Below are 19,393 nucleotides of genomic sequence, written 5' to 3'. Positions count from 1 at the left end.
AGCCCAGTTCTCTCTTAGAGTTGCTACGCTGAGCACAAGGGAAGGCATCTAAGCTGTCATCCGAGGCCAAATGTTCCCCCCCAAGGAGGGAGAAGACACAGTTCTGAAATCCTAGTAACTTTTATTCTGGCTAGTTGTGGACATGGTTTACCCTCTGCACCTGAATTCATTGAATGGCTCTAAAGCAACAAATAAAAAGTGAAACAATTTGGGTTTAATTTTAAAATAGATTTGACTCCCGGGCCATCTGGGTGGCTCAGTAAGTTAAGCAACTGACTTCGGCTCAGGTCATGATCTCACGGTTCGTGGGTTTGAGCCCCGCATCGGGCTCTGTGCTGACAGCTCAGAGCCTGGAGCCTGCTTGGGATTCTGTGTCTCCCTCTCTGTCTCTGCCCCTCCCCTACTCACACTCTGTCTCATTCTCTCTCTCTCTCTCTCTTTCTCTAAATAAATAAACATTAAAAATATATTAAAAAACAAATTTAACTCCCTCCTTCAGCTATATTAGAGAGGATGTTTTCATTTAGGCTTACACATTACAGTGTTTTCATACATGCTATCACATTTGATACTTGTCACAATCCTGAAGATCATTATTCCTTTTGCCATTTTAGAATCTGAGGCAGGGGGACAACCTAGTGGAGGTCATATGACTGAAAGTGACAAAGTTGTAATGAGAATTTAAGGCTGGTTCTCCAGCTCTATCTGTTTAATATGTGGTTATTGACCAAAGCACTGAAAAAAAAATTGTATATTCTATATACCGTACCTTACAGTTTTGATTTTATTATTAGAATAGCATTTTAATATTCTGTTTTCTTTGTTGACAAATAAGAGGGACTAATAAAATTCCAGGGGGGAATTTTTTATGGTGATTGGCTCAGTGTATGATCTTCCTCTGTCTTGATTCAACATTCACTTAACCATTTATTATGTATTTATGGAGTTGCAGATACTATTCTTGATTTCAGGGATACAACATTGAAAATTCCATGATTCTTCCCCTCTTGGCATTCAATATCCAGAGAGGGCAACATCAATAACAGCACCATAAGTATTTAATATCAGCTCTTTAAGATAAAGTTAGGAATTAACCCCTCTTTTATACTCTTTTTACACCTTTTACCAAGTTTGGTCCACCTGGGTATTTACTGTCTCTACAGACTACCTCCCTCAAAATAGTGGTTTTCATTATTTGACTCATCCCACCAATTTGTAAGGTGGTATTTGCCCCAGTCTTTACACTTTTGCATACTATGTACAAAGGAAATTGGGGATCGTTTATTTCCCAAACCTCTTGAAGACTTCTCTTGATGCATTAGGTGTTTTGCCTGTGCTCTGGCTGCAAGAGAATTTGGGGAGGCAAATAACTTGCTTTATTAGCCCTTGTGGAGGAAGAAGTCACTAAGGGGGTGTGATGAGGAAGAAAGGCTACTGAGTAAATAACCACATAGTCTGCCACAGTAAATCATGATAAAATTATGATACTTAATTTTTGAATGCATTAGTATGATCATTTCTCATTGATGGTGAGGTATTGATATTATGTGATTGAAATTGGAAAGGGATATATGATTTATAATACTCAGTTACCATTATAGTAGCAGAGTATAATAAATAAGATCTCTATTCTCTAAATAAAAAGTTATTGCCTCTAATTCTCAGACCTTGGACACTTCATGTTTACCATTGTCATCACTGTAATCCTCATCATTACTGTGAGCCATTCTCATCAAATAGCTATCATTTAGTTCTCTGCTTATACTACATACCATGTTATCTTTCTGTTTTTCTCAAAAAATGTGGCAAATAACGCTTTTGGAGAAATTAGAGTATGAGGAGGATATAAATAAGTTCTTGCACATATATTCTGTTGTGTTCAGTAGGTGAGCTCCTAAAAGTCTAGTATTGTAAATTGAGTCACTTTTATTTATTAATAAAAATTTTTTAATGTTTGTTTATTTTTGAGAGAGAGAGAGAGAGAGCGAGCATGAACAGGGGAGTGGCAGAGAGAGAGGGAGACACAGAATCCAAAGCAGGCTCCATGCTCTGAGCTGTCAGCACAGAGCCTGACATAGGGCTTGAACTCACAAGCAGTGAGATCATAACCTGAGTTGAAGTCTGACGTTTAACTGACTGAGCCACCCAGGTGCCCCGAGTCACTTTTAAATGTACTAAGGGATTTTGGTATTTAAAGGAGTATCATAATGCATCTGTTTTGCCAGGACTCCATTTGAAACACACTCAGTCCCAAGTTCAATAGCTTTGTAAACTTGTGTCTTCTTTCTTCAATTTGCTTTAAATTTTTCCAGGGAAAAGTCATTATGAATCCAAGATTGTCTTTATTACTTTGGAATAATTATGTCTAGTTAGTTTTTATTGCTATCTTAGAATTATCATTTTCATTATTATGCTTTTGGATAAGTTTTATTTTGAATAACCATTTCAGAAGATTCAAATAATAAAATCTCAGAAGTGGGGAAAAGCCTCAGGAATCACATATTTAGTGGTTTTGAAAAGATATAGTTCAGCAAATGATTCACAGTAAATGCACACTTATACATACAACCTCAGGAGCAGGTGCTTCTGTGGATGAAGCAAAGGGGAGGGGCAGTGGTTCTTCCAGCTGATGGAGAACCTGGGTTCTCCCTCTCATGGGGGGGCATGCTATGTCCATTCCCTGTGCAGGCTCTGGAATCAGACTGCCAGGTTCAAATCCTACCTCTGCCTGAGGTAAGCACATTTGGGTAACTGTTCTCTCCATGTCTCAGTCTTCTTATCAGATTGTAAATGGTGGGTAATAATAGTCACGGTGTCATGATATCATCTGGATGGAATGAGTTATTACCAGTAAAGAACTTGGAGGAGTACTTGACCTGTAGCAGGCACTCAGGAAATTTGGCTTTTAAGATTTTCCTCTATAGAGATACCTTCATGAAATACCATGGCACAGAAGAGCATCTTTTAAAATTTACCCATGTAACCCTAAGCCCTCATTTTACCACTAAGTAAGCTGAGGCCCTGAGGAATGAGCTGATTTTCCTAATGTCAGGCAGGGAGTTGGTGGCAGGAAGGATGCTTAGTTTTGAGCTCTGGAGGCCCACTCAAGAGGTTTCCACAAAGCTTGAATTAACTCTGGTGGTTTTCAGCACTTTATTCTAGGGACACAAGGCAAGACATGTCAAAGCTCCATTTAGAGCAGTTTCATTTCTTTTTTTCTTTTTATTTATTTTAAATATAATTTATTGTCAAATTGGCTAGCCTCCAGTGTGTAAAGTGTGCTCCTGATTTTTGGAAGAGCAGAGTTTCTTAAAGTAGACACTACTGACATTTTGAGCCAGATAATTCTTTATTGTGGGGAGCTGTCCTGGGCCGTATGTTTTTAGCAGCATCCCTGGCCTCTCCCCACTACATACCAGTAACACCAAAATGTCTCTGGACATTGCAGAATGTCCTCTGGGGATACAATTGTGTGTATTTGAAAACCATTGTATTAGCTACAAAAGATGCTGCCAGGAGCACTCCTGGGGAGCAATATAGCCCCACAAGAGGCTGATGCCCCATATAGTGACTCAGAGGAAACTTACCAAGGCACATACCTCACTGCAAAGTCTCTGATATAGACTGTGACGTCTCTGTTATAGAAGGGCAATGTCACGTGTGGTGTGTGAGCAGTGTGTTTGTGAAATAGCTACTCAGAATAACGCAGAGCTTCCCAAAACGGGTTTGAATTTCAGGCTCTGAATATACACTGACACAAGATTACTTGCCCAAAGCCTGATGTTATTATAGGCCATTCAAGTGAAAACCTCTGGACCTTCAGAATTAAACAGAGTGGAAGTTTTCTTCAAACCTGTGTGCAGAGGTTTTGGTAAACCCAGCCCTGGGAGTTCTCAAGGCTCAGTTCCTTCCTTAATCTGAGTTTCCCTCTCCCCTTTGATCCTCTTCCTGCTCCCATCATATGCAGGAGCCTCTTGGTTAAAATCCATTCTGTATCCTTAACAGGAACATCTCGTGGAGAACAGAAACTCAGTTGATAGAATATAATGATCAAAAAAGTGTTAAATTGTTTTCCATCAAATATTCTGTTGCTTTATACACTTCCCATGTATACTACAAACCTAAATTTTTTTGTTAACACCATCATTTGTGTTTCACATTTTAACTTATAAAGCCTCCTCACGTATGTTACTGTATTTAACCCTTATAACAATATTTAAAAGAAAATCAGTACAAAGAGGTTAATTATTTGAGACAACCCCATCAGTAACAAACCATTACTCCTACTAACTCCTCTGGAGCAAAATTCATGTAGTTCCACATTACATTTTCTTTGAAAATAATAACGGGTTTTATTTCAGCTATATTGCCACCGTTCTGAACTATTTTGGTAGGAATTATCTTTGGAGACTCTCCATTTAGAGCCTGTGGCTACCTAGGGGCTACATCAAGGGGACAGATGCCTGTCTCCCTAGGCAGTCATTCAGCTGGTTGGGAGAGTCAAGGTCAATTTTAGGTGTAGTGTGGCTTCACTGTCTCAGAAATTATTTAGGATAGATCTAACTTAGGTGGTTTTTTGTTTATTTTGAGAGGGTGAGAGACAGAGCACGCACATGCTTGCATAAACTTTCTTAGGAAGCTTCTTAGATATAACCCATGGATATATTGATTCAGTAAATATGGGACAGAGCCCATGCATCTGTGTTTTAAACAACCATGCAGTATGATTCTGGAACCACTAATGTGATGAGTGCCCTCATTTTATAAATGACCTTACTTAGGTCTAGGCTAAATCCCAGATCTCTAAACTCCTAGTTCAAATTCCCTTCTTCTACCTTAGATTACATTTTATTCAAGGAAATCATTCACCCAGCAGTGTGGCTTTGTGTTATCTGGTTGGCTTAGTGCATCTACAACTCTACAGCCTTAAGAGTTGAAATTAATTAACAAAAACTTGAAGGTCAAGTTTGCACCAGATTCTGAGATCAGTTCTTTCTGAAGGCAGGGAAAATATGAAGAGCTGCAAACCAGAGGCTGTGCGCCGACTTAGTTCAACTGCTAACCCATTCTATATTTTACATTTTTGAACCAATCTGACCTCTGAAACTCTAAAAACAATTTAATGGTTATCATACTATAACTGTGGGTTTGTCTCTGGTTCTTATATTTCTAAAGTTTCAATTTTACATATCTTGATAAATTGTGAAAGTCCCATGGGTATAAGAAACAATTAGGAAATTACCCAAGGGAGCACATGTGTGTCTGATAATGAAGGTATTGGTGATGTAGTAGTGTCTTTCCCTTCCTACATTGTAAACTCCTAGATGCCTAGAAGGAACTCGATAATGCATTCAGTCTTGTGTCCTGCATACCATTTTACACCACCCTTTATACACAATGAAAGTTCATAATAAATTTTTGAATGAGGGTGCCGGTTTAGGAAGCATATTGCAGTTCTCATCAAACACATGTGTCCTGAGCTATTAGCAGTGCAGGCCTGCTGGCAGAGCCAGGGGTGGGGGACATCTCTGGGTCAAGCGGCTTTCCCCACAGGGGAGCTGGAAAGTTTTGGCTGGCATAGCTCTTTGAAATGAATTTTACAGCTTGGAACTTTATACACTTTTAAAATGATCACGAATGTGGCCTTTAATATTAATGCTGCTTATTTCTAACATTTCCCCATCTGGTGGGGAAATGCCATATTGTCCTGGAAAGCCCCAGAGCCTTGAAGATTTGGGGCTCTATTGTTTCCAACGGTGTCCTCACTAGCTATCAACACAGTGAAATATTTACACAATAACAACAACAAACAAACAAACCAGCCAAACACCAGCTGACCTTTTAGGAGAAGGATAGAGCTTTTATCATAAAATATAAAGTGTTTCTTTCACCTGTGCCTTTGCAGACGCTAGTCCCTCTGCCTGGAACATTGTGTCCTTCCGCCATCTGTAATCCACCTTTCACTCTCCTACACACACACACACAAACACACACACACACCACACTATTTGCTCATTTTTATGAGCCTAGTTGTTCCTTTCTTAGATCAGTCTTCTCTGACCCGTATGTAGTCCACAAAGAATGTCCCTCTTTTATATCTCCTCAGCACATGATACTTCCCATCTGATAGTGCTGATCATGCTGAAGTGCACGTGTCTATTTGTATATTAGCTTCACCATCTAAACTCTAAGCTACGTAAGGACCTAGTTCATGTGTAAGCATAATCATAATATAGTCATAAGACCATCATAATCATACCCCAAAATATCACAGGCATCCTAAGCTGATATTTTTTCCTAAGAAAGGTATCTGTTACTCTGCATTTGAAGATATTAAGAGGCACTTCCTCTATTACTTCATTACGAATAATGAAGCACTTTTCAGAAAAACATGAGGTCTCAGCTGATCTCAACCGATGGCAGTTTTGTATGTTTAAACAGGTTATTAACATAGTTTTTTGTAACATTAAAAAAAAGGTAACACCAGAGTTAGTAATTAGTCTTGAGGATATGACTTCAAGACTGTAAGTAACTGAGGAAATTATAAACAACCTTTTTAACAGTCGTTTATGAAAGCAATATTGAAGGTGGTTATGTTTTGAAGACATCGTTTCTACAGCTATGGAGTGAATGGACAAATAAAATTGCCCCAGTGCCACGGAAATGGCCACTTGTGGTTTGTGATACCCATGTATAGATTTATAATGGCTGCACCTCAACAGGATGAGAACATGATGTGCTCTGGAAAATGGTGGTGACTATGAATGAGGAAAACAGAGATTCTGATGAGAATACCTAGGGAGGAGTACAAGTGCAGTTGCCATAGTGTGAGAATGGAACTGAGTTATTTCTAAATGAATATATAATTTATCCTTTGTCATTTAAAATATGCAAGTGAGTACAAAATCACAGATCATGTAAGTCGAATATAACTATTTTATCAACATCTATAAAAGTTACTTTTACATTCATATCAGCCAGAAAAAAAATGTCAAGGGTATTGTTGTATTCTAAACTCGGAGGAGGGTGTTATTTATGGAAATATGGTTTGCTCTTTGCTGATTCAAGGAGACCACAGTGACTGATAACTGAGTATGGGACTGCAACATTTGCCCTTAGGATGTGGTGTTCATTTAGACCAACTCACTCACAGTTGATCAGACTCCTCAGAAGATCCAAAATAGGCAGAGCCATAGCAGTTGCAAAGGCTTAACCTCATCCTGTGCTTGTCCTGGCCTGCCCCCGTCACCCAAGCACATGGGAAAAGGGACATTTTGCAATGTCACTCGTGATTTCATTGGTTGCAAGAAGACCCAAACCAAAATGAATAAACAAAAAGAACATGATAGCTCAAGTAACTGAGAAGTCTGGGGATGTGGCCATTTCTGCCTCAATTTTGTAAGGCTCTGAAGATATTACCAGGACTGTGTTTCCCTCTGTCTCTCTCTCAGCTCCATGTGCGGCCCATCTGCCACCGACTCTTCCTTGCAAAAGGGCAGCAGCTCCAGGCCTGATGTCCGCTTAGCTCAAGTTCAACGGAAACACACAATTGCCCTGTTCAGCACAGTGTCTATGCATCTCCTCTGTTCTAGTTGTATCAAGTCACATTGCTAACACATCACCATAGCTGGGAACACACCAAAGAACATGCTGACATGAGGATAAGGAAGGTCTGGTTCCTCAGAGGTAGAGAAAGTTTCTGCAGTCTGAAAGATAAATAGATGTCTGCAGCAAAACAACAGATGCCCACTCCATTTTTATGCATTCCCGACTTTAACAGTATCCATGTTAATTGTATATCATTCTGAAGAATGGAAAAAAGGAAAACCACTCATAGCTTCATTGCTCAGGAAGATCTTTGGATAAGGTTTTGTCATGTTTCACCCTAGTTTTTTTATTTGCATAATTTTTAAACAACAGCAATCATAGTGTATATGTATAGAGATCTGTGTTTTTACTTAAGCAATAAGAATTTTACTATAGTGTGAATAAAGTTTCATAAACACCTTTGATGGCCACTTCAAAGCATTGCATTTTATGTAGCAATTTTCATTTCTCTCATGTGGATCCTCCAACTTGTACTGGATTTCAGGCGTTAATCTCTGTCACCATCCCTTGTCCGGTCTGGTGATGACTATGACTTCCTTGTATTTACTGGGGCTGCACTGTGGCCTAGTCCAGCTGCTCAGTCTTGATTCCAGAACACAGCTTCTACACAGAATGCTGTGTCGGGACTGTTGTTTCTGACTTGGCTATACCTGGTACATCAGCTGTCTGCTGTAAGATTCAGTGGTGACTGAGCCCCTGGAGGCCAGATCATCAGATCATTTCCTTTCACTGTCATTGTGTACAATAGCAATGTGTTCATTCTTTCAAAAAGTACATATTGAGCACCTCTTATGTGCCAGTCGTGACACCACTGCTGGGAATATAATAGCAAAAATCTATCTTTATTTTGCTCACACTCTAGTGAGAAAGACAAGCATTAATCAACATTAAATATAACATGACCACCTGATAAGTACAATGAAAGATAGGAATGGGATATGAGTGGGTGTAATAGGGGAATTAGATCTACTCAATGATAGTTTTTCTGAGGAGATAATGATTGAATTGAGACCTGAGGGATGAGTGAACAGTAACCAGCAGAAATGGTGGGGTGGAGAAAAAAATCAAGAACACAAAAGAATCTCCTGATTTAAAATTGTACTTTCTCCAGCAACTTCTATAAGAAAGTAGGCCAGGGAAGGTTTTTCTGAGAAAAGTGATGTTTGAGCAAAGAGCTCAAGAGGTAAAAGAGAAAGCTATTCAGGTATCTATCAAGGATCGTCCCAGGCAAAGGAAATGTGTGTCAAGCCCCTGAGGTGGGAGGGTGTCCTGTATGTTCCAGAATGTGTAGGAGGCTAGAGGCCGAAGCAGTGCATGGGGTGAGGGGACATTTACCAAACAGGGTCAGACAATGAAGAAGGGAAGTACAGGTCTTTGAGGTGTTTATAGTCGTTATAGTCATATGAGTTTTGCATTTTTTAACTTTTTAAAATCTGAGTTATAGTTGACACGCAATGTTACGTTAATTTCAGGTGTAACAGCATAGTGGTTCAACATTGCTATGCATTATGTTGTGCTTAACATAAGTGTAGCTAGCATCTGTTAACCATGCAGTGCTATTACAGCGTCATTGCCTATGTACCCTACGTTGTGCCTTTTATTCCAGTGACTTATTCGTTCCGTAACTGGGAGCATACATCTCCCACTGCCCTTCACCCGTTTTGTTCATCCCCTCATCTTCCTCCTTCTAGCAACCATCAGTTTGTCCTCTGTATTTATAGGTATGATTCTGCTTTTGGTTTGTTTATCCATTTGTTTTCTTTTTTAGATTCCACATATGAGTGAAACCATATGGTATTTGTCTTTTAAATTTTGACTTATTTCCTTTTACATAATATCTTCTAGATCCATCCATGTTGTCACAGATGGCAAGATCTCATCCTTTTTGATGGTTGCATAATACTCCATTGTATATATCTATAGCTCTTCTTTAACCAGTTCTCTATCTCTGAACACTTAGGTTGCTTCCATATCTTAGCTATTTCAAATAATGCTGCTTTAAACAAAGAGGTGCATATATCTTTTTGAATTTGTATTTTTGTTTCCTTTGGGTAAATACCTGGTAGTGAAAATATTAAATCATATGGTATTTCTAGGTTTAATTTTTTGAAGAACCTCCATACTGTTTTCCACTCTGTCTGTACCAATTTACATTCCCACCAACAGTGCATGAGGATTCCTTTTACTCCACATCTTCACCAACACTTGTTATTTATATTTTTTCATTTTAGCCATTCTGAGAGGTATAAGGTGGTATGTCACCATGGTTTTGGTTTGCGTTTCCATGATGCTTAGTGATGTTTAGCATCTTTCCATGTATCTGTTGCCATCTCTATGTCTTTTTTGGAAAAATGTCTATTCACATTTTTTAATTGGATTGTTTTTTGGGGTTGACTTGTATGAGTTGTTTATAGTTCTTGGATATATCATTTGCAAATATCTTCTTTCATTCAGTAGATTGACTTTTTGTTTCATTGATGGTTTTATTCACTGTACAAACACTTTTTATTTTGATGTATTCCTAATAGTTTATTTTTGTTTTTGTTTCTCTTGCCTTGGGACACATGTCTAGAAAAAATGTTGGTATGTCCCATAATAAAGTTACTACCAAAAAAAAAAAAAAAAGAAAAAGGAAAGAAAAACATTACTGCCTCTGTTCTCTTCTAGGATTCATATGGTTTTAGGTCCATACTTAGGTCTTTAATCTATTTTGAGTTTATTTTTGTATGTGGTCTTAGAAAGTGGTCCAGCTTCATTCTTTTGCACTTAACTGTCCAATTTTCCCAGCACCATTTATGGAAGAGACTCTCTTTTACCCTTTGTATATTCTTGCCTCAGTGTGGTAGATTAATTGACCATGTAAGTGTGGCTTTATTTCTGGGCTCTCTTTTCTAGTCCATTGGTTGATGTGTCTATTTTTTGTGACAGTATCCTACTGTTTTGATTACTACACCTTTGTAATATAACTTGAAATCTGGAATTGTGATGCCTCCAGCTTTGTTATTCTTTCTCAAGATTGTTTTGGCTATTTCAGGTCATTTATAGTTCCATACAAACTTTAGGATTATTTCTTCTAGTTTTGTGGGGGGAAAAAAGTGGGTATTTTGACAGATTGCGTGGAATCCATAGATTACTTTGGGTAGTATGGACATTTTAACAATATTGATTCTTCCAGTCCATGAACATGATATATCTCTCCCTTTGTGTTATCTTTAATTTCTTTCATTCATGTTTTATACTTTTCAGAGTGCAGGTCTTTCACCTTTTTGGTTAAGTTTATTCCTAGGTATTTTATTCTCTTGGGAGAAATTGTAAATGGAATTGTTTTCTTAACTTCTCTTCCTGCTGCTTTATTATTGGTGTATAGAAATGCTACTGATTTGGAGGTATTGATTTTGTATTCTGCCACTTGACAAAATTTATTTATTATTTCTAGTAGTTTTTTGCTGGAGTCTTCAGAGTTTTCTATATATAGTATTAGGTCATCTGCAAACAGTGACAGTTTAATTTGTTCCTTATCAATATGGATACCTCTTCTTTTTCTTGTCTGATTGCTGTGGCCAGGACTTCCAGAACTCTGTTGAATAAAAGTGGTGAGAGTAAACATACTGATGTTAGAGGAAAATCTCTCAGTTTCTCCCTACTGACTGTGATGTCAGCTGTGGGTTCTAATGTATGGCTTTTGTCACACTGAGGTATGTTTCCTCTAAACCCACCTTGTTGAGAAGAATTTGAGTTTTGTGTGAAATGAAATTGGATTTGAGTGAGATGAATAAGATGGAGGACGAAAGATTTATTTTGAACAGAGGGCCATGATCTGAATTATACTTTAAAAGAAACAATCTGGCTTATTGAGAAGAGATTGTATAGAGTAAATGCTGGAAGCACAGTGATGCTTGGGAATATTTATATCTCTGTTTTACAGAGGAAGAAAGGGAAGCTCAGATTTTAGCCCGATTAAAGTCATATAGTGCCTGGATTGGATTTGAACTTAAGTTTCACTAATCCTTATGTCCATGATCTTTCTACCATCCAAGAATGGTGTATGTATGTGAGGGGGGCAGGGTGGCATATTAGAAAAATAGGATCATTACAATACTTTATTTTATTTTTTTTTTTAAATTTTTTTTTTCAACGTTTTTTATTTATTTTTGGGACAGAGAGAGACAGAGCATGAACGGGGGAGGGGCAGAGAGAGAGGGAGACACAGAATCGGAAACAGGCTCCAGGCTCCGAGCCATCAGCCCAGAGCCTGACGCGGGGCTCGAACTCACGGACCGCGAGATCGTGACCTGGCTGAAGTCGGACGCTTAACCGACTGCGCCACCCAGGCGCCCCTACAATACTTTAAATTTGGATTATTTTTCACTTAAGATGTCATAAAGTCTATGACATTAATTTTCTTTTTCTGTAGCATCATTTTAAGGTCTACACTTTAGTTCGTTTTATACATGTATTGTCTTCAGATAACCTGTCTCGTATTGCTAATTTTTAAAAAAATATTTAAGACCTAAGAAAGTAATTGCATGAAGATTTTTTCCATCATTTTCAAGGACAAAGCCAGATATCCCAAGGAAAATATTTTATTTTTTTAATGTTTGTTTATTTTGAAAGAGAGTGAGTGAGCGGGGGAGGTGCAGAGAAATGGGGAGAGAGAGAATCCCAAGCAGGCTCCGTGCTGCCAGTGCAGAGCCCAGCGTCAGACTCGAACTCACGAACCATGAGATTATGACCTCAAGAGTCAGACACTTAACCAACTGAGCCACCCAAGCATCCCCCCACAAGTAAAATATTTTAGAACATGTTTCCTGCTGATGAGAAGGTGATCTTTCATATATGAAAAACAATTTAAACTCTAATGCTGCATTGGCCTTTTAAGTTACTTAAAACAACAGCTTAAAAACTTACATTTCACATTTTTGTGAAATAAACATGAAACTATTCCAAACTACTAATTAAAAAAATTGGAGATGCAATCAATATGTTCATGACGAACGGCATGTAGAAGTTAAAGTGCTAACATTTTCATATGTTAGTTAAAAAGTCATCGGACAAAATTAGTTCCTCCCTCACCTCCTTCATTGATTTGGTTTGATGATGATCCTATAAATTTCTCAGTTCTCTTTTCTCGCATAGCAGCTCAGGAATGTGATTTCTCTCCTGTTGTCTTATCTGGTACTTTTTCTGGCCAATACAGAGTTCAGCCTTTTTTTCCTAGGTTTTTCAAGTTTCCTTTGCTTCCTTTCCCTTCTCACCTAAATAAAAAAACAAACAAACAAAAACAACTGAATTTGTCTCCTTTTCCTTTTTCTTAAGAACTCTCAGTGCTGTGGGGCAAGAAAGCCCTCGTTTTATAAGGAAAAAAAAATCACAAGTTTTCTCGTGGGTGAAGGCCAGCAGTTGAGTCTTCTGCAATACTTCACATGGTGGAACTAGAAGTAGGAAATTATTCAATTAAACCTCTGTGGTTCACCACTGTAGCAACAAATAGGCTATTTCTGCAGCAGTCTTAACCAGCCTCAGAAGGAGAACTCCCTCAGTAGCAGGGAATAGAGTTGTACCAAAGTAGCAATTTTCAAGAGTATTCAACTGCAAAAATGACACTTTCCTACTTGCAAAAGAACTTGCTTTTGCTATTTTTTGAGACAGAGGGAAAGTTCCTTTCCCATTTTGGAAATCAGTAAGGCGTTTTCCTCTCCTCCATTGCCATGGGTTATTATAGAAAGAAATACTCCTGTGCCTGAAGATAAGTTGTAAGACGATTACTGAGATGGAGCTAGCTCTGCTCTCCCTTTGGGCAGCCATCTGGAGACTAGGGACTATTGGTTGAAAAGATGTGAAGAGATCCATTCTAGTTTCTAATGTTCAGGCATCATAGCCGTTTTAAGAAGTTTCAGTAGAGCATTTTGAGCCAGCATCTCCCAGATCCCAGGGTAATTTCCTTCGCCATTTCTTATAGCACACCATTACCAGAATTTATTCGGGGTCCTACTCTTCTTGAGTTCTTTATCTAAGATTTTACAAAAATACATGAGGTGACTATTGCAAAGATACAGCCCATACTTAAGGAGGACATTGCTCTCTACAGAGAAGACACAGTGCCTCTCTGAGGACTTGGTCCTTATGGCAGCCTTACTTCCTTATATGTAGCTGGGAGGCAGCATAGAAAGACTGGGCATCCGTAGAGTAGGACCTGCTCATGTTTGAGCTCTTGCACTTGTTTAACTATGTGACATTGGCCTGGTAGTTTCAACTCTCTTAGTTTCAGGCTTCTCATTTGTGAATGGGAAGAATAATACTTCACAAAGTTCTTAGGAAGATTAAACAAGATACTACATTGAAAGTGCCTGGCATAAAACCTGGCACATAATGAGAATATAAATGGTGGTTGCATGCTCCTCTTCCATTCCATATGAAATCCAGTCTATTCTCAGAGTGGTAATGAGGCACACATTATCATCCTTTCTCCATCCATGGACATCACCATAAAAAGCCGTTTTCTCTATTCAGGCTTAGTTCCTCATAGAGTCCATTTGGACTTTAACCACTTATAATGGCTTCCAAATTCTTAAATATATATTAAATATTATGTGATTTATTATCTGTAATATTAATTTGTAATTAATACATAATACAATACAAAATATGTGTATTTACAGGGACTCATTGACTTTAATTCTAAACCCAATGGAAGGTACGCACAATTGCAGAGTGATAAAGGAAGAAAAGGTAATTTAAAAAATAAAGAGGGAGGGCATATAATTTTGGATTAAAGTTCCCTCTAAATAGGGAACCTCAGGGTATACTGTTGGGTGCACAGCAGAATGGGTTTTACCACCCTAGCTTCAGTACACCGCGGTATCTAAGGTGGTGTTAACATGATGCTGGATTGTATGGTGGATGCATTATACAGTTTTCTTCCATTAAGCTGAAAATCAGCTAAAATGCTCATTTTTCCCACACTCAGTTGAAGTCAAATTCCTGCTTTCCAATGCTTTACTTAGAGACTTGAAATTTCTTTTGGGGGTGGTGGTTATTAATTCCAGTCCTTTACAAGTATTCTTATTTTATTTTTTTAGATTAATTTCACTGTTTCACCTTGCTGAAATCATTTTGAATCCTTTAAGTCATTCACAAATATATTATTCCTTCTAGTTTTATATCACCATCTAACTTGTTAAGCAGGTTAATATCTCTATCCCAGGTATTACTTAAAGCAAAAATGCTATGGGGGCAAAGGAAAGCAGCACCCTATGATAAGTCACAGGAGAACTGTCACCTCAGTACTAGTTACTTTGGTCTATCAAACTGTTTTATTGTTTAAGTCATATTTTAACTTAAGTATTTACAGTAATTATCATGAATACACTGTAAAATGCCTCACTGAAAAATCCACATAGGATTTGTCTTTAATATTTTCTAGCTGTTTCAGTCTGCAGTAATTTATTCTGAGTGAACCCATGCTGGCTCCCAGTGATCTTACATCCTTTCCTAAGTATTTATAAATCTTGTATTTAATCATCTTTTTTTATTTCCTGCTTATGACTGATTTCAAGCTCACTTGCCTGCAGATAGAAATAACTACAACTTTTCCATTTTTCATGTAAATCAAGGAAGCACGTCTATTTCTCAGGCACAAATGCCTCTCCTATTCTTTAAAGATTAAAAAAAAAAGAGTGATTCAGCTATCTCTTTTGCTAAGTTGTTTTTATACCTTAGAAAATGTTAAAAACCAGAAATATTGGGTATTTTTAGAGTATACACTCTCTAGGATTCTCTCATAATTGGATTTTTTTCCTACTGTGCCCCTACTCAGATTATCCTTTCCTCTCAGGCTGATTTAATTTCAGCCTCCCAAACTTGGCATATGTATAGTCACCTCAAACTCTGCTGGTAGGTTAATAGTTCTGTGGGAGTTTTATTACTTCCCAAGAAGTCATCTCTAACCACCTCATTTTCTCCTTCCTTTAAACTGCTGTAGTAGTTTTCTGCTATTGCATTATGAAGTTTTTAATTCTAGGTCATACAGCGTGTTTATCTTCTTTATTTAGATTAAAACTGCTTTAAAGTGAAAATTTTCTAGTTCTTCTTTTTAGCCAGCATGTTATCTTTTATATGTATAGTGAGCCTTGAGATGGGCTTGTTGACAAATAATAAAAACAAAGCCTTCTCTTCATTGTCATATCATCACATACCCAGAGTTAGACCTCTGATGGTCTCTGCCATTTAAAAGTCAGTTGCAACAGTAAGAGACTCTTAACTATAGAGAACTAAGGGTTTCTTGAGGGGAGATCGGTGGGGGATGGGCTAAATGGGAGGTGGGTATTAAGGGAGGGCACTTTTGATGAGCATTGGGTGTTATATGTAAGTGATTAATCACTAAATTCTATGCCTGAAACCAGTATTACACTATCTGTTAACTAACTAGAATTTAAATAAAAACTTGAAATATAAAAAAAAAAATTAGTTGGAAAACTGAAACTGGATAAAAGCCATAAATTTCATGGTGTGAAAATATACTTAATAAAGATCAACTTAGTTTTTAATTGGCTTATTTAGGATTCTTGATGTTGTGCAAGGTGACCAATTTCCTTAACTTGGATTAAACAGTAAAAGAATTATTTCACTTCTGTAACTGAGAAACCCAAAGGCAGGGCTGGCTTCAGGAAAAGAGACGTAGTTCAGTGTCACCAAGACCAGCTTCTTCTTTCCTTCCATTTCCTCTGATTCTGCAATTTCAGCTTCACTGTTGTGGTCTGTATTATTTTCTGTTGTTGCTGTAACACACTACCACAGAATTAGTGTCTTAAAATGACACAAATTTATTATCTTATTTTGGAGGACAGAATTCAGAAAAATCTGCTGCAGTCAGGATGTCCAGAGGGCTGTGTTCCTCCTGAAGGCTCAAGGGAAGAATCCATTTCTTGCCTTTTCCACTTTGTGCAAACTGCCTGCATTCCATGCCTTGTAGACCCCTTCCAATAATGGCATTATTGTAACTTCTGCTTCCATCATCACACCTCCCTCTCTAACTCTGACTCTCTGCTTACCCTTTCCATTTTTAAGACCTCTTGTGGTTATAATGGGGCCACCCCAATAATCCAGGATAGTATCTTTATCTCAAAATCCTTAACCTTATCACATCACAAAGTCCCTTTTGCCATTTAAGATAACATATTTACAAGATTCTGGGGGTTAGGATCTGGGCATCTTTAGGGTCATTATTCCATCTATTCTGCCTTGTTCCACAGTCTTCTCTCTAGCCCCAAAGGATTCACAGTCACCCTCATGCAGACAACATTAGCCCCTACCCAGTAACTACCCCCTCCCAACTTTTAATCCATTACATCATCAACTCAGAGTCCAAAATCTCATCCAAATCTCATCAGCTCAAAGGTCTCAAATCCAATAAACCAGATCTAGGTCAGAGTCTGAGCATGATCCATAATGGAGGAAAACTCTCTTTTGACTTGTGAAACTAGAAAACAATTTATCTGATTTCAAAACACAATGGTGCCACAGGCATAGGAAACTGCCTATAGACATTTCCATTTGAAAGGGAGAAAGTAGAAGAAAAACAGGAGTTACTAGTCCCTGCAATTTTGAGATCCATCTAACCAAATAATATTAGTTTTCAAGGCCTGGGAATAATTCTCTGTGGTTCTCAGCTTCATTCTCCGGGTCCATGGCTCTTCCCCCCTAGGTTCCTACCCCTGCCCTTTGAATTATCCTTCCCTTTTTTTCATGAAGAGTAGCATATTTTTGCAGCTGAATATTCTTGTTGGGTTGTATAGGGTTTCTATACAATGTCTAGGAATGTATACAAACCCTATGTTTCTAGGATTTCTAGGATTATATAGAGTTTTTCCAATAGTCCTTTTCATTTTGTGTTCTCCCTGTCCCTTTCAGTCCAGCCTGGAAGTTTCTACTGTTATAATATTTTGAAGAACCTTGTTGGTCTCCCATATATGTCTTGAAGATTCACTCCATTGGACAAAAGGTTCCTCTACAGGGGCGCCTGGGTGGCGCAGTCGGTTAAGCGTCCGACTTCAGCCAGGTCACGATTTCACGGTCTGTGAGTTCGAGCCCCGCGTCAGGCTCTGGGCTGATGGCTCAGAGCCTGGAGCCTGTTTCCGATTCTGTGTCTCCCTCTCTCTGTGTCCCTCCCCCGTTCATGCTCTGTCTCTCTCTGTCCCAAAAAATAAAATAAACGTTGAAAAAAAAAAAAAAAAAAAAAGGTTCCTCTACAGATCTTTTCTGGATCATCCCTTCTCCACTCATGTCTTCTGCTGAAGTAGCTGAGAGGATCCATGAGTCACATGCCCAGTCTCCTCAAAGAGTGCTCCATGTGTCTAAATACTTGAATACTCTGACCTTTTGACCTTTCTGAGGCCTGAGCAAAAGGTTATCCAGTGTCATCCTTAGCTTTCTTTCCAGAGCATAATCTCTGGGCCATGAGTCTCTTAATTTCAGTGTCTCTTCTAATCTGGATCAGCTGAGAATTTCCCAAGTCATCAAGTCCTTCTTTTTGCTTAATGGTTCTCCCTTCAATCTCTCTCTTTTACCATGAGCAGCAGCAAAGAGAAATCAGGTCCCATCTGTAGGACTTTTGAAATTTCTTCAGTTAGTATTCACATTCATCACTTAACTAGAGGACACCACTTTGCCAAGTTTTCTGCCATTATAAATCAAGGATTTATAATACCATGTTCCACATTTCCTTCTGAGCCCTCACCTGCAGCACTGTTAGGATCCATATTTCTATCAACAGGCTATTCAAGGAAATCTACCTTTTTTTCCTATCATGCTCCTTAAAATTCTTTCAGCTTCTGCCCATTGCTCAATTCCAGTGCCAGTTGCACATTTTTTTTTCTTTTGTAGCAGCATCTCACGTCACCACTTCATGGTACCAAAACCTGTACTAGTTTCCAAAACTAACTATAGTGAGTTTAGTGGCTTAAAACAATGTATTATCTTATAGTTGTGGAAGTAAATCCAGGGATTAGGATGTGGGTGTCTTTGGAGGGGAAATTATTTTGCCTACTACAGGTTTCTCATAAGGGTCTGCTGGAAGCTCCAAGATTTTTCTTCTGTTAGCACCTTCTTTGAAGCTCATAGGCTTCCATAGTCCAGAGGGAAAAGAGGTTTCTCTTGGAATTACCCTCATGAAAAGCAAAAAGCTTCTCATTTCTAGAAGTCCCAGAAAATGTCTCCATTTGACCTGATTAGCTGATGGATTCAGCTCTTTGTCACCATGATCAGAAAAATATGCTACTCTCCATGTCTAAAGGGATTCAGGGTCTACTTCATGGACTCTGTAGTTGAGAATGTGGAGGAGTCTCACCTTCAGCACAAGGTGAGACTTGTTCCCAAAATAAGGAAGCATGAATTCTGACGGGAAAAAAAAGTCAACTGAAATACATCCCTTCACCCTATGTCTCTAAACTAGCAAAAGACAGTGACCATATCTTCTTTCTTTTAAGTTTATTTATTTATTTTGAGAGGGAGGGAGAGACAGAGACAGAGAGTGAAATCTGGGAAAGGTCAGAGAGAGAGGGAGAGAGAAAATCCCATGCAGGCAGTACATCAGTGTGGAGCCCACAAACAGTAAGATCACGATCTGAGCTGAAACCAAGAGTCAGATGCTCAACCAACTAAGCCACCCAAGAGCCTGCATATCTTCTTTATAGTTATATATTCCATATAGGTATTTCATAGCCCAAATGCCTAGTATAATAATTAGCATTCTTTAATAACTAACCTAAATGTTAAATTTTGATTGCAT

This window comes from Neofelis nebulosa, chromosome 11 (genome assembly GCF_028018385.1).
Source record: "Neofelis nebulosa isolate mNeoNeb1 chromosome 11, mNeoNeb1.pri, whole genome shotgun sequence".
Classification (NCBI taxonomy): Eukaryota; Metazoa; Chordata; class Mammalia; order Carnivora; family Felidae; genus Neofelis; species Neofelis nebulosa.
The sequence above is the reverse complement of the archived record's forward strand: the minus strand, read 5'-3'. Positions refer to the sequence as shown.